Below are 13,556 nucleotides of genomic sequence, written 5' to 3'. Positions count from 1 at the left end.
ATACACTCATGGGCCACTATGAACCCACTGGACCACTGAGGATTACACACATGGGATTAGAAAAGAAAGTACTACTATTTAATGTTGAAAATCCCATTCTACATAGCTACACTGTTGTTCCTGTATTTGACTTACTGCAGTGAAGTTTCTCCGCCAGCTCCTGATGCTGCATCCTCCTCAGAACATCCATAGTGATGTTCAGAAATGACTCTCTGTTCCTCTGCTCCTCGTCCTCCTCGTTCTCAAGGCATTGTGGGTAATCTGAGGCCAGAACTCTGTGGTACCGCTTCAGTTCCTCTTTCACAAAACTAATGAGACTGTGCTCCAGACGCTGAAGAAGAAACAATATGAAAGAGCAACACCGACTCTTGGGAGCTTTGAGACATGTTATAATGTTTGAGCTCCAAATCTCAGAATGGTCCTCATCATTAAAGGTTTGCATTGTGTAACTTTTCTGGTGGAGGGTCCGTCAAATGCTTTTCTTCATGGAGATGTCATTGCTTTGCACAGTGTGGCATTAAACCTTTCTATCTTCATGGAAACAACCAAAAAGTTACACAATGCACCTTTAATGATAACAGAGCGATGGTTATATGTCATAAAAGGATGAAGATAAATAATACTGACCGTAAATATGGAGTTTAGTGTTTCCTCTGAGATCCACTGCGCCGTCCTGCGAACATATGGGCCAATCAGAGCAACTCAATACTTTTCCATTGAGTTGCATTATAGTATTGATACTTTGCATTATAGTATTGATACTTTGCATTATAGTATTGATACTTTGTGGTGATGTCATGGTGGGGGTGCTCTGCATGTATGTATATGGTAGAATGTTCTCAGTTATCGTGGTGACACATGCACACTAGAGCCCGACTGATATGGATTTTGTTGTGGCCGATATGAAACCGATAAAATGGGAGTTGGAGCTGCCGATAGCCGATATAATCGCCAATGTCTTTAGTGATGTAAAAATTCACTGTAAATCTTGAATTGTTTAAAAAACTTAGTTTGGCTCTAGTGGATTTTAAATTGGGTTTATTTAGGCAACATTTATTGTTATTCTGACTCTTTACATCATATTTACAGACAATAGATCACATTCTAGCTACTAGTGATGGGTAACAGGACTAAACCAGAACTGAACCAGGATTGAGTGTCGGGACTTGGTCTCTATCTCTTCTCCATCTCTCAAACTCAAGATTAGTCCTGGTTTATTCATTTTATGCTGAACTACAGACAAACATGCACGTTTTTTTTATCCTATGCACATGCAGATTTCTGAAAGTTTTGTTTTCAGCCGCTGCCGCTGTCAAACTGCGGGTCTGCATGCGCGTGAAGAGAAAAAAAGTGAGAGAAAGAAAACACGGCTCCCAATAAGAAGCATGCTCCTGTCGTTCGCTTCAAAGAGCCGGTTCTAAGAGCCGCTTCGATCGTGACCGACCATCACTACTAGCTAGAAAAGAAACTCCCGCTATTAGCCTTTAGCCGTAAATGCATTCACACGTCTATTCATAGCTCATTTACATATCAATGCTGGTCCAGTAACAAATATACGGTCAATATAGTCACTTTACAATAGACCAATAGAATGTGTGATAGCTATAGCAGCTAATCGATAACCAAAAACTAGCTTCAAAGTCGACATATTTCCAACACTAAGCCTCACACAGGCTCCTCCTCACATCACAAGTCTGCACTAATAAATGTCCTTTTAATCCAGACTCAAACCGATTGTCCGTAAAAAGAAAACAATCTCAATGTTTGGATCTATGTCTGCGAGTGTAAACAAACACACGTGAGTGGCGACTCTGTGGTGTGTTCAGGGACAGTACGGACACACAAATGACTCTGTAGATAAATACTGATGCGATGCCACATATTAGGACATTTATCTGTCTGTAAATTGGATTAAATGAACATAATGTAGAGAGTCTAAACTTTATAATGAGGTATAACATGCCCACGTGAAATATTGGCCCATATCAGCAAGCATATCGGCCGATAGCCGATATGTCTACAGGAGCCCATATCAGCCGATAATATCGGCCAACTGATATATCAGTTGGGCTCTAATACACATATTAGCAAACACAGCTTGTTTTGTTTTATGTATGGTTTATTATGCATTTATTTTTCCCCAATAAACCTTTTTCACAATGGCTGGAAGTCCTGCACAATAAGGTTTACAGAAGTTCCGGTTAATGCTTTTCTATGCTAAAATGTCTGAAAATGAAATGAAATGCATATTCTCCAGCAGCTTCATAAATCTGCCCCACCAAATCTTCAACCAACAAGCTCCACAAAGGATAAACATTCTAACATGAAGAATTTATCCACAAATATCAAGAGAAGAAAGACAAAAACTTAAAGGAGAAGAATGACCACACATCAGTGACACACTCAACTAAACTAACCACTGCAATGGGGAACTTCTGGCTGCTCTATTTAGAGAATAAAAAATTGCATATGAAATGATATTTTATATTTTTAATCCTTATCAGTTTGTTATTTGAATAAAAAAATTGCATTATCAAATACTACCATGTTTTTTTTTTTTATGTAGGAACTATATCCTGAGTTATTATACTATTTATTACTATTTAATTAATAGCATTGTCTACTGTTCCTTTTTGGCATTTATGTATGTGTTCCTTATACCTCCAGACCCCGCCCTTGCTCCCCCTCACTCTCCCCTTTAGTCCTCCAGACCCCCCCCCCCCCCCCCTCTCCCCACTCTCCCCTTTAGTCCTCCAGACCCCGCCCCTCCTCCCCTTCACTCTCCCCTTTAGTCCTCCAGACCCCGCCCCTCCTCCCCTTCACTCTCCCCTTTAGTCCTCCAGACCCCGCCCCTCCTCCCCTTCACTCTCCCCTTTAGTCCTCCAGACCCCGCCCCTCCTCCCCTTCACTCTCCCCTTTAGTCCTCCAGGCCCTGCCCCCTCACTCTCCCCTTTAGTCCTCCAGACCCTGCCCCTCCTCCTCCTCACTCTCCCCTTTAGTCCTCCAGTACTGCCCCTTTTATCAGTTTTGAAAGTTTTCATTAATGCTGATTTTTGTAGTTTACTGAGTTGTTTTTCACTTACGCTTTTTTAAAGTGCAAGTCTCTGTCAATGGAGTTCTTTTTCTTCGGGGACACATATCTGCTCCCATGTTCAGGTCTGTGGAAAGAAGTGGTTTGAATATATTAATTTAGTGACGTTGTTCATGGGATTCTGCTTCCTGGTCTATTCAATATTTTGAGAATGTTTTACCATTTAAAGATGGAAGATAGAAGAAGTTATATTTAGTTTTAGATGGTTCATCACTGGGCGTGTGCAAAAATATTGAAATATTGTTTTAATGTATCATTTAAATTGATGATGGGCTGCTGCAAAAAATGACAGTGTGCCTTATGTATTAATTCTGGTTGTGTTTTCTGACCTCGAACCGATTTTATGTGGTACACGGCTATGACTTTGGTAAGTTATGAAGCTGCACCACTTGATAGAATGTCAAAGCATTACAGCTAACGTAGTCAGGAGCCTTGCAGAGCTGAACCGCGTCAGTGCACAAGGAGCGAGCTGTTTTTTTTCAGCGCTTATAGTTTATGCAAATTATCCATGTGGCAAAGCTGCATTAAACACATTATTATTCGATGTATATTTGAATCGTCCTCATAGGAAATAAAAATACAAAGCCACATTCACATTCATAATCCACATTCACCAAGACAGAGAGGCAACGCTGGGCAAGTTACACCACGATCTGTCGATGGATGGTGGACTCCTGGGCTAAGGATCAGTCTCAAGTGTCGTCTATTTGTTTCTCTTAATGCATGTTATAATCGAGTGCAACTTATGTATGAAAATAGACGAGAAAATTCAACATTATTGATATTGGGCCTTACAATCCCATATGTCTTATAGTCCAACACAAACTTAGTAGACTTAGGCTATGTTCAGACTGCAGGGCTTAACGCTCAATTCCGATTTTTTTGTGAAATCCGATGTTTTTGCGAGGTCGTTCACATTTGCAATTAAATGTGTCTTGTATGTGACTCCAGTGTGAACGTTTAACGGCCCGAAAGTGTCCCACATGTGCACTGGAGACACAACGATGTCAACCACAGCGAGCGTGCTCTGTGTTTACAGAAGTTGTCCAAACATGGACACAGCATTGAGCACCTGGAGATTTTAAAGTTCCTCTCGTACAGGAGCCAGAACATGAACAACTTACTTGTTTTAAGGAGGAGATTGAGAAGGACGAGGTTTTTGGTCGTGGTGTTTTGTGGGGCAGCGGCAGCGACGTCCGTTGAAATGAACGTGTGGATGTGGAGACGGAGCCAAGAGTGGTGAGTGGTGATGTGCTTCACTTCAGTGACACCGAGTTCATTAACAATTTTCACCTACTTTAGCACAGAATAGTGACGTTTGTGGCTTGTTGATAACGTGTAGGTGGATGAATGCACTTTGGCCGTTCAGACTGAAGTCGCATGTCAAAAGATCAGATATGTATCAGTTTCAGGAGCACATATCCAAGTGTCCTGGGTCACATTTGAAAAAATCGATCTGTGTTGTTCAGGTCATTAAAAGATCAGATACAGGAACATAGAGGCCAAAAAATTGGATTTGGGTCACTTCAGGCTGCAGTCTGAACGCAGCCTTAGAGGATGACCGTATTTATAGTTATTGGTGATGGTGGCACTTGTAATTGGGTGTTTTCAGTTGTGTTAATGATTTTCTTTGTATTAATCGGGTTTGTTTTTTTCACTTATAGCATGTCTCCTTCCCCCCAGCTTTAGGGTGGAGCCTCACCCCTGCAGTAGTATCCTCACCAGTTAAAAGCACCTTTAATATTTTTGTAAATAAAAGCTGCCGTATGGCTGTTAGACCCACACACTGACTGGCTTGCTTTGTAATTAAAGCTACCTGTAAATTCCAGGTGTTAAATATATTCATTATACAAATTTAGATAAGCCATTTAGATGAGCGATCAGCGCAGTTTATGTAAATGAGCCATGAGGTTTAAGTTTCCTTTCTGTAAAACGTAAACAAATGTGGCATATCTGCATTAAAAACGTTATAATGTCAAACGGCTGATGTGGCTCTAGTGTGGTTGTGGTTTATATGTTGTAAAGTTGAGTTTATTTATGCACAAGATTTTAATTAATTTGCTGCAGTGTAGAACTTGTACAATAGTGTTTGGAAGCGTGGATCTGTGCAGCGTTCACTGGTGAGGAGCCCCTCGAGTTTCCTCTGCTAAAGGAGCTCATGGTTGTTTGTATTTTTCCTGGTTTATTAAATATATCATTTTTGCGTTTGTGCATTTGTAAGATTACGTCAAGAAAGCGGGAGAGTGCATTTATAAGGGAGACACTGATGTGCACTCAGAGAAACAATGATGCGAATTACTAACACTATAACAATTACTGAGATGAATAAAGTGAAAGTGCTGAATATTGATTTCTGTTTCTCGCTGTCATTGTGGATAATTCTTGTGAGAAATCATGAATATAGATGATTATCATTATTTATTATTAATAATGTCTAATTAAAGGAAAACTGAGCACATGTGTTATTTCAGAAGAGTGTATCAAAGTGGTCCGCCCTTGGTACGACTCAGTGCCCATGAAGTAGCTCTCAATTTCAAAAAGGTTGGTGACCCCTGCTTTAGATCTTCATGGAGACCAAACCAGACCAAGTTACAGGTCAGATCTGTGGAGAATGTCTGTTTTTCTAGTGTTTTGAGAATGTCTGTTTTTCTAGGTGTTTTTGAGCTATAAAAACACCTGAAATTTAATAAATGTAAATACTGTGGAACATTCCAAAACTAAAGAGACTGACAGTGTTTTCATGTGTCAGTGATGCAGTCTGGTTTTCTTACTCTGTTTTTGGTTTTGAAGATGATGGAAAATCCCAGTTTCTGAGCAGAGAGCGGTCACAGCTCACAGACGCGTAGGCAGAGTCACAGTCTGAGCTGTGGAGAAGACACGACAGTTAGAGGCAGATGTTTATGGATGATTTCACATTTTACACTCTCTGACATCCCGGGGCCGTTTGTGTCCATGCAGTGGACGTTCTCGCCTTTGAATCACATTTTTGTTATTATTAGAGCCACAAAAATGTCCAGATATTATTAAGTCACCCCTCCCACCTCCCATTAGCATGACGTAAAAATAGACCCAAAAATGTATGTATAAATGAATTTTTAAAAATTAAAAAATAAATAAAAATATAAATAAATATAATCAAATCGAATAAAATCAAATAAAAATAAAATTAAAACATACAATAAAATTTAAAAAAATCAAAATATTCAAATCAAAATCGAATTGAATCAAATCAAATCAAATCGAATCGTGAGCTTTGAGCACAGGCCAGAGGGAGCAACAGTAGTAGTACAGCTTTTACTTTCAGAGTCTTGAGTCATGCTGAACACAAAACTGGAGATCTGTGCTTGAAACTATGGTGAGGTTTAGTTTTGAAATATTTAAAAATTACAAAATGTACACATCTTATATCTGACAGCTCTGTTTAAAATACAATAATCAGACATTGATTATATAGTGAAGATGACCAATCTTGTCATGTAAAAACTTACTGTGATAAAGTAAAACGTGATCAAAAGGTCTGAGGCGCTCTGTTGGAATTAGAATAAAAGTCTTTTAATAGGGATCTGCCCTGATGAAGACTCCATGTGTGTCGAAAGGACTTTTCTTCTAATTCCAACAGAGCCTCGAAAGTTTTGACCTCTTTACTTCATCACAGTAAGTTTTGACTTTACAGCCTTGGTCATCTGTGGCCACACCAGTCTGTCAAAACCTGATCTCCTCAGATCTCTGAAGCTCAGCAGGACTGGGCCTGGTCAGGACTTAGATCAGGGGTGTCCACACTTTTTTCATCAAGGGCCACATGTCTAAACACTGACGAAGCAGAGGGCCGATGGAGGGCCGTAGACTGGTGCTCATAACAGTGAATTATTAAAATATGTGAATGTTTAACACGTTAAAATGAGCCATCAGTCTTTATTCATGCTAAGATCCTCAAAACTACACACTAAATATTAAATATTGGCTTTATCAAGGTAGATTTTCAAAAAACTTGCAAAAAAAAGTAAATTTTTCGTTGATGCAAGGTAATTTGGGTCAATTCTCCTGGAAGCCTGAGGGCCAAGAAAAAATTTGTCTGAGGGCCGCATTTGGCCCCCAGGCCATAGTTTGGACATGTCTGACTTGGATGGAGACACTGGGAAAATCAGGAGCCACAGAAGGCACCAGTCACAAAAACTGTCATTGTGTCCTTAGGCAAGACATTTCACCCACATGTGTAGTATGAAAGTGGTGTGTGTGTGTGTGTGTGTGTGTGTGTGTGTGTGTGTGTGTGTGTGTGTGTGTGTGTGTGTGTGTGTGTGTGTGTGTGTGTGTGTGTGTGTGTGTGATGGTGGTGGAGATCAGAGGGACTGATGGTGCAGATTGGCAGCCGCTCTTCTGTCAGTGTGTCCCAGGGCAGCTGTGGCTACAGTAGTATCTTACCACCACTGGGTCTGGAGTGAATGAATAATCATCTGTAAAGTGCCTGTAAAGTTTGGAGTCTCGTCCTTGAGGAGCATCTGTTGTGGACTTTTACTAAGAGACACTGAAGCTCTCACTTCCTCTGTGTTTTTATACACTCAGACATTTATATTTTCTTTTGCTCTATCAAAATGTAAAACATAAAATTTACGTATTTCTGCACTTCATATTAAACTTTCTACACGTAATATTGTCTAACTGATAAAGAAGTGTAATTCTTCACTCAAAGGTGTGAAACAAAGGGGAGATTCTGGTATTTTTTTTATTCTATTCTCTTCTAGTCTATTCACAGTTTCTTTGATACTTTAACCTCAAGAAATGTACAGGGATTTTTTTTAAGTTAATTTCTGAAGAACTACAAAATATCTCATGTACTAAATCACCCAAAAGTGTTCATATACTGATGTTGTCACCCACCCCAAAAGTAAATATGACTAAAGTATCATTAACTCACGCTGCATCTCTTTTAAAATCGATGTTTCTGAACAAAGAGCCGTCACTTTTCAGAGACAAACTGCGAGGAGAAGGTTTAGGTCCAGAAAGTCCAGAAGCTTCATCTCTGAAAAAAGAAAGATACACATTACAGAAAATATGAAACTCAAATATTATGCAAATGAGCAATCTCCAGGAGAAGTCGATGTCTTTTCATTGGGCAGAATATTTTAAACAGCACCTGGGTACATTTGTAGTCTGTTTGTCTTTTTTGTTTTGGAGACACTCCTCTTGTGTTATAACATCAAATCCCATCAAATCTGTTTCTGGCTCCTTTTATCCTCTCTTCCTTGTGTGCTCACAACCTGAAGTGATTCAGGTCATCCACTTGTTTGATGTAGTCTTTTTGTTTCGTACAAATACTTCTGATCTGATTAAAATGTCTGATCAGCAAACTTTTTTTTCAGGTGAGGAGGATGAAAGAGTCTGCATGTAAAAATTCATCAGTTTCTTTTCGATACAGATGTGTCACTAGTTCGTTCTCTTCTTGTTTGATCAAAATATCCAGGAAGATTATTTCTGTTTCTCTGTGGTTTAAAGTCAATTTTAAGTGTTGATGATTAATATTGAGAAAATCATAAAACACTTTCTTTTGGCCCCACATATATCATAAAAATCCAAAGCTTTATCAGAATTTATGGATTATTGCACCTGAATATAAGCCACATCAACTACATTTTAAAAGAAAAAAAAAATTACTTTTATAGGCCGCACCTGACTATAAGACACAGGTGTCTACGTCTTCAGCGTTTTCAAGTCGAGACATCTGCTTTTATCGCCTCTGAAAGCTTTTGTTGTCTTGAGTCAGTTCGTCACGCTGCCGTCGCCAACGTCTCATCGACTCACTGATGCTGAGTTCACGTGCAGCAGCAGCTCTGTTTTCTTCTTCCACAGCCACATCAATCACCTTTAACTTAAAAGCTGCATCATCTGCATTTCTTCATGTGTTTTCCATGAGGAGGGTGTGTGCATGAAGCACAAAATAACTGTTCAAAACACAATCGAACAGCATCTTCCTCAGCGCATCAGCCCCGTCTCTCCCCTGCACATGTCTCCTGCAGAAAGAGTCTCTGTTCTGTCTGGATCATGTCAGTGTCTTGGAGAATTTCAGCAGATTTCAGACTCTCTCGGGGGCGGGACAGGTGTATGGATCAGGTATTAGTGGATGTCCGGCTATTGAAGTTTGAAATATTTCTTCTCATCATTTAAGCAAACACCTGATTTAACTTATACAGGTTATTAAGACGTATTCCACTCACTCATGTTAGTTTAGCATCATCATATCTTATTTTATCACACAGCGATAAAATGTTTTAGTGCTGACAACAGCGCTAACGCTACAACTTCATATTAACCCTTTCCAGGCGTTGCAGATTTGCAAGAGCTAAATTCCAATTACCTACTTACTCCAAATCCATATTTTATGAGCCTTTTTTACTCAGGAGTGTTTTTTCACATCCGTGCTGATAAACGTGGACGATGCAGACTGTGCAAGAACGGCTACACACAAACAACCTGCCAGAAGTGCAAAGTACTTTTGTGCTTTACAAAGAATAAAAAAATGTTTCTTGGAGAACCACACAAAAAAGTGATGTTGTTCTGCCACTGTAAAGCTGTTACACTTGCTTTATATTTTCATTGTTATGAAAAGTGGTTTACACATAAAGTTAGTGTTCATATCATTTTCAGTCTTCAGTGTTAATTTAGCACAATGGGCCAATGCTGCAAATCTGTAACATCCCAGAACACACTGGATGTGAAGGTCTCTCTCAAAAAAAGTCAGGATTGTATATTACTACCCCATTTGATAATTTTCCCCAAATATCAGATTTTTCCTGTTACTAAAAGTTCGTTTGAGCCTGAGAGGGATAACACTCACTGCACTCAGGCTGTGTGCAAATCCACTGTGCTGATAAACAAATAATCCATCCATATATTCGCCACATTGTTGTATAAACCTCAGGGTTCAAAGTGTGAGAAAAAAGTAGCGCCTTATAGCCCAGAAATGATGGTATATGGTTTTAGAATGATTCTTTTCTTGGTTGAGCACACGTTCATTTTCAAAACAGGTAACATCCAATGAGCTAGAAATTAAATCCATTTTGCTTCTCATAGTTGTGCCTTTGACTTATGACTTATAAAGGCCGTAACAAGTAATAAAGTGTCGTGAGTGTACCACATGCATATATTAAATACTGAAATCATATATTTTGTTTGAATATTACATAATGCTTAACCACTGAAATCTGATATATATGTTTAAAGGTACCACTGTGTGAAAGCAGATATGTTTTTATGGTATTCCCTTTGCAGAGATGAGGGTTGTGTCTTTTTAAGGAAATCCTTTACAGAGCAGCTGACGTGGGGTCATCCTGGCTGGCACCAAGCCTAAACAGACCTGGCTATAATTGAAATCTGGTGGTCATCCCCATAAACGGAGAGGCTTCAGGGAGGATCCAAGGCGTGAACCTGGTCAACATATCAGGTCATATTAAAAACACTGTTGCTAAAATGACTTCAGTCATCTCAAATATAAGACGCTGTGCATATTTTATAATATAAGACGCTGTGCATATTTTTTTACCTTTTTCAAACATTAAGATTGTTATTCAATCTCTGGTTCTTTCACATTTAGCTTACTGCTCTGTAATCTGGTCAAGTGCCTCAAAACAGGATCTTGTCAAAGTTCAACAAATCCAGAACAGGGCGGCTCGTCTGGCTCTGCGTTGCCCTTTTAGGACCAGCGTGAGTGTCGTGCATGAGAGGTTCTCCTGGTTTACTGTTTGGGACAGACTTACCTGTAGCCTTATTTTGTTTTTTAAAAATGTATGTATTTTACAAAGAGCCTTGAGCCTTGAGCCCTGAGTTTTATCACAAGACAAGCTTCACATGGACATTTTATATTTCCACTGCCCAGGACTAAAGCTCTGAAAAGAACTGTTCTGTACAGAGCGATAGAGCTTTGGAACACGCTCCCCCAAACCGTAACTGTTCACAAGCACAAACCTAGTTTTAAGAAATTGTTAAAGAAATATATTGGAAATTGTATAGAATTATATCTAGTCATTAGTCATGCATTGTAATTAATGGATATATTATAATTGTAGTAGTGTTGTGTAGTGCAGTAAACTCTGGAACAAGACTGTATGAACTTATGTGTGAACTTTATTATTAAAATGGAACATTTTATTGTAAATTACGCCAACTTGGACCCCAGGAAGAATAGTCTTTACCTGAGTAAAGACTAATGGGGATCCAATAAATAAATAAATAAATAATTTGCATATTTGCATATTCATGTGGTTGTCTTATATTTCTGGGTGGAGGGAAAGCGCAGGCGTTCAGACCACCTGATGTAAGTCCTGTGTAGCTGTAGGCCGTCAGGGACAGTGATTTGACCCAGAGCTCTGTATTAGAATTGTATTGAATAGGGAATAAATTTTTGTGATTTCAATTGATCGATTCCAGTCTTTATTTTCTCTGATAGAACACGCTAACACTTATAAATCAAAGACACTTTAGTATTATTAGTTTTATTCACATTTTGTCTGATACTTTAACCTCAAGAAATGTACAGGGATTTTTTTAGCAAATTTCTGAAGAACTACAAAAATATCTCATGTGCCAAATCACCCAAAAGTGTTCATATTACTGATGTCATCACCCACCCCAATAGTAAAATGTGAGTAAAGTATCATTAACTCACGTCGCGTCTCTTTTAAAATCGATGTATCTGTACAAAGACTTGTCACTTTGCAGAGACAAACTGCGAGGAAAAGGTTTAGGTTCAGAAAGTCCAGAAGCTTCGACTCGACTCTGAAAAAAGAAAAGTACACGTCACAGAAAATATGCAACTCAAATATAGAAATGAGAAATCTCCAGTAGAAGTACAAAGAAGCAGACTAAGACATGACACAAGAATAAAAAAGTCTGGATGTAACTTCAACAACAAAGCATTAAAGGTGCACAATTTTGTTAAGAAGTTATGATAGTAAAAGTACTCGAGTAAAAGTAGTACCCACCTCTGCTCGGGGGCCCCTTCCTCTCTGTCCATGTTTGACTCAGATCACAGGAGAAGATCAAAACAGAACTGCAACAGAGACAATGACAGATTATATTTCTTATTCATTACACACATACATAAAACATGTGATCAAAAGTCACTTAACCTGTTGTGTTTGGATTTATAATATTTGAAAGGGACTAAGCCAAGACTGAACCAGGACTTAAACCTGACTAAAGAAAGACCAGTCAGTTTTAACAAGAAGAGGACTTCGACTAAACTAGGACTACACCAGAACTGAACCAAGACTTAACCAGAACTAATCAAGGAGTAAACCTCTGACCAAACCAAGACTAAACCAAGACTAACCCAGGACTAAACCAAGAACGCACTTACCTGTAATCTCTCTTCAGACATCGCCTCTACTCGGTGTAAAATCCAAATCATTAAAAGTAAAAAATGTAAATCAGGTCTTGGGTGACCTCTGCTCCTGTGTGAGCCAGTGCTTCATGTGCATAAGACAAAAGCTGCTCTGCTGGTTCTAAACTGAAACTACATGAGTCATTTATAAACTTTGGCGCACTTCACACTGGAGATAAATATGTGCGCAGTTTCAGTGTTCTGTTAAAGAGACAGATTTTTGACAGATTTTTATGAGTCTCTAATTTGTACTTAATTTTTAGTTAAACTTGTATGAATATAAATGATAGTTTTACCCAAATCAAGAAGAAACTGCAAAGAAAAGTCTAAAAATATGTAAAAAATTATAGGAAGTAAAAAGTTCAAAACACACTGATGACATCCAAAATTTTAACACTTTAAACAGGATTTAAACTAAATAAAAGTGTTTTTTGTATATTTGTATTTGTCAACTAATAATTTTAATAAAATATATTTTTCTAGTTATGGAATTTCCTAGTGTGATGTCAGTTTCAGGAAGTAAAATCCATCCATCTATTTTCTTCCTCTTATCCGGGGGCGGGTCACAGCGGCAGCAATCTAAGCAGGATTCCCTGAGGTGTTCCCAGACCAGCCCAGAGACATAGTTCCTCCAGCGTGTCCTGGGTCTTCCCTGGGGCCTCCTCCCGGTGGGACATGCCTGCAATACCTCCTGAGGGAGGAATCCAGGAGGCATCAGAACAGATGCCCTCCCTCAGCTGCTCCTCTTCATGAGGAGGAGCAGCGGCTCTACTCCAAGCTCCTCGTCCCTTAAGTGTATTTTAGTCAAATGAGTAGTCTAATCTGACATAGGCACTTAAACCTGGGGTTTAGTGATGGTGACCATTCAGAATCAGAATCCTGGTTTTAGTTGTAGGATCTGGCAACCCAAGTGAACAGCTCAACTTTTCTTTTTGTACAGCTCATAACAAAATGTATTTACTGATATAATAATGTGTGGTACTTTTTATGATCATGTAAACATACAGTCACCTCCCAGCTTCTTTAGAAACACAAAAGAAATGTATGAAAGTTCTGTTTGTCTGTGATTGGCTCGTCCTTGTGCTCAGCCTG

General features: G+C 39.0%; 1 long non-coding RNA gene across 1 annotated transcript; it reads right to left on the bottom strand.

The window, feature by feature from the left end:
• Positions 1-140: 140 nt before the first annotated feature.
• Positions 141-11,851, bottom strand: LOC129410778 (uncharacterized). The gene is made up of 6 exons (XR_008633018.1): positions 11,748-11,851; positions 8,004-8,108; positions 5,863-5,955; positions 3,084-3,158; positions 628-673; positions 141-331 (listed from the first exon to the last, which is right to left on the bottom strand). It is a non-coding gene; the product is annotated as an uncharacterized LOC129410778 (long non-coding RNA).
• Positions 11,852-13,556: the final 1,705 nt, after the last annotated feature.

Source organism: Boleophthalmus pectinirostris, unplaced genomic scaffold (assembly GCF_026225935.1).
Source record: "Boleophthalmus pectinirostris isolate CB_2022bp ecotype Guang Dong unplaced genomic scaffold, ASM2622593v1 HiC_scaffold_10, whole genome shotgun sequence".
In the NCBI taxonomy this organism is placed as follows: Eukaryota; Metazoa; Chordata; class Actinopteri; order Gobiiformes; family Gobiidae; genus Boleophthalmus; species Boleophthalmus pectinirostris.
Note: the sequence above shows the minus strand (reverse complement) of the source record. Positions and strands in the feature narration are given on the sequence as shown.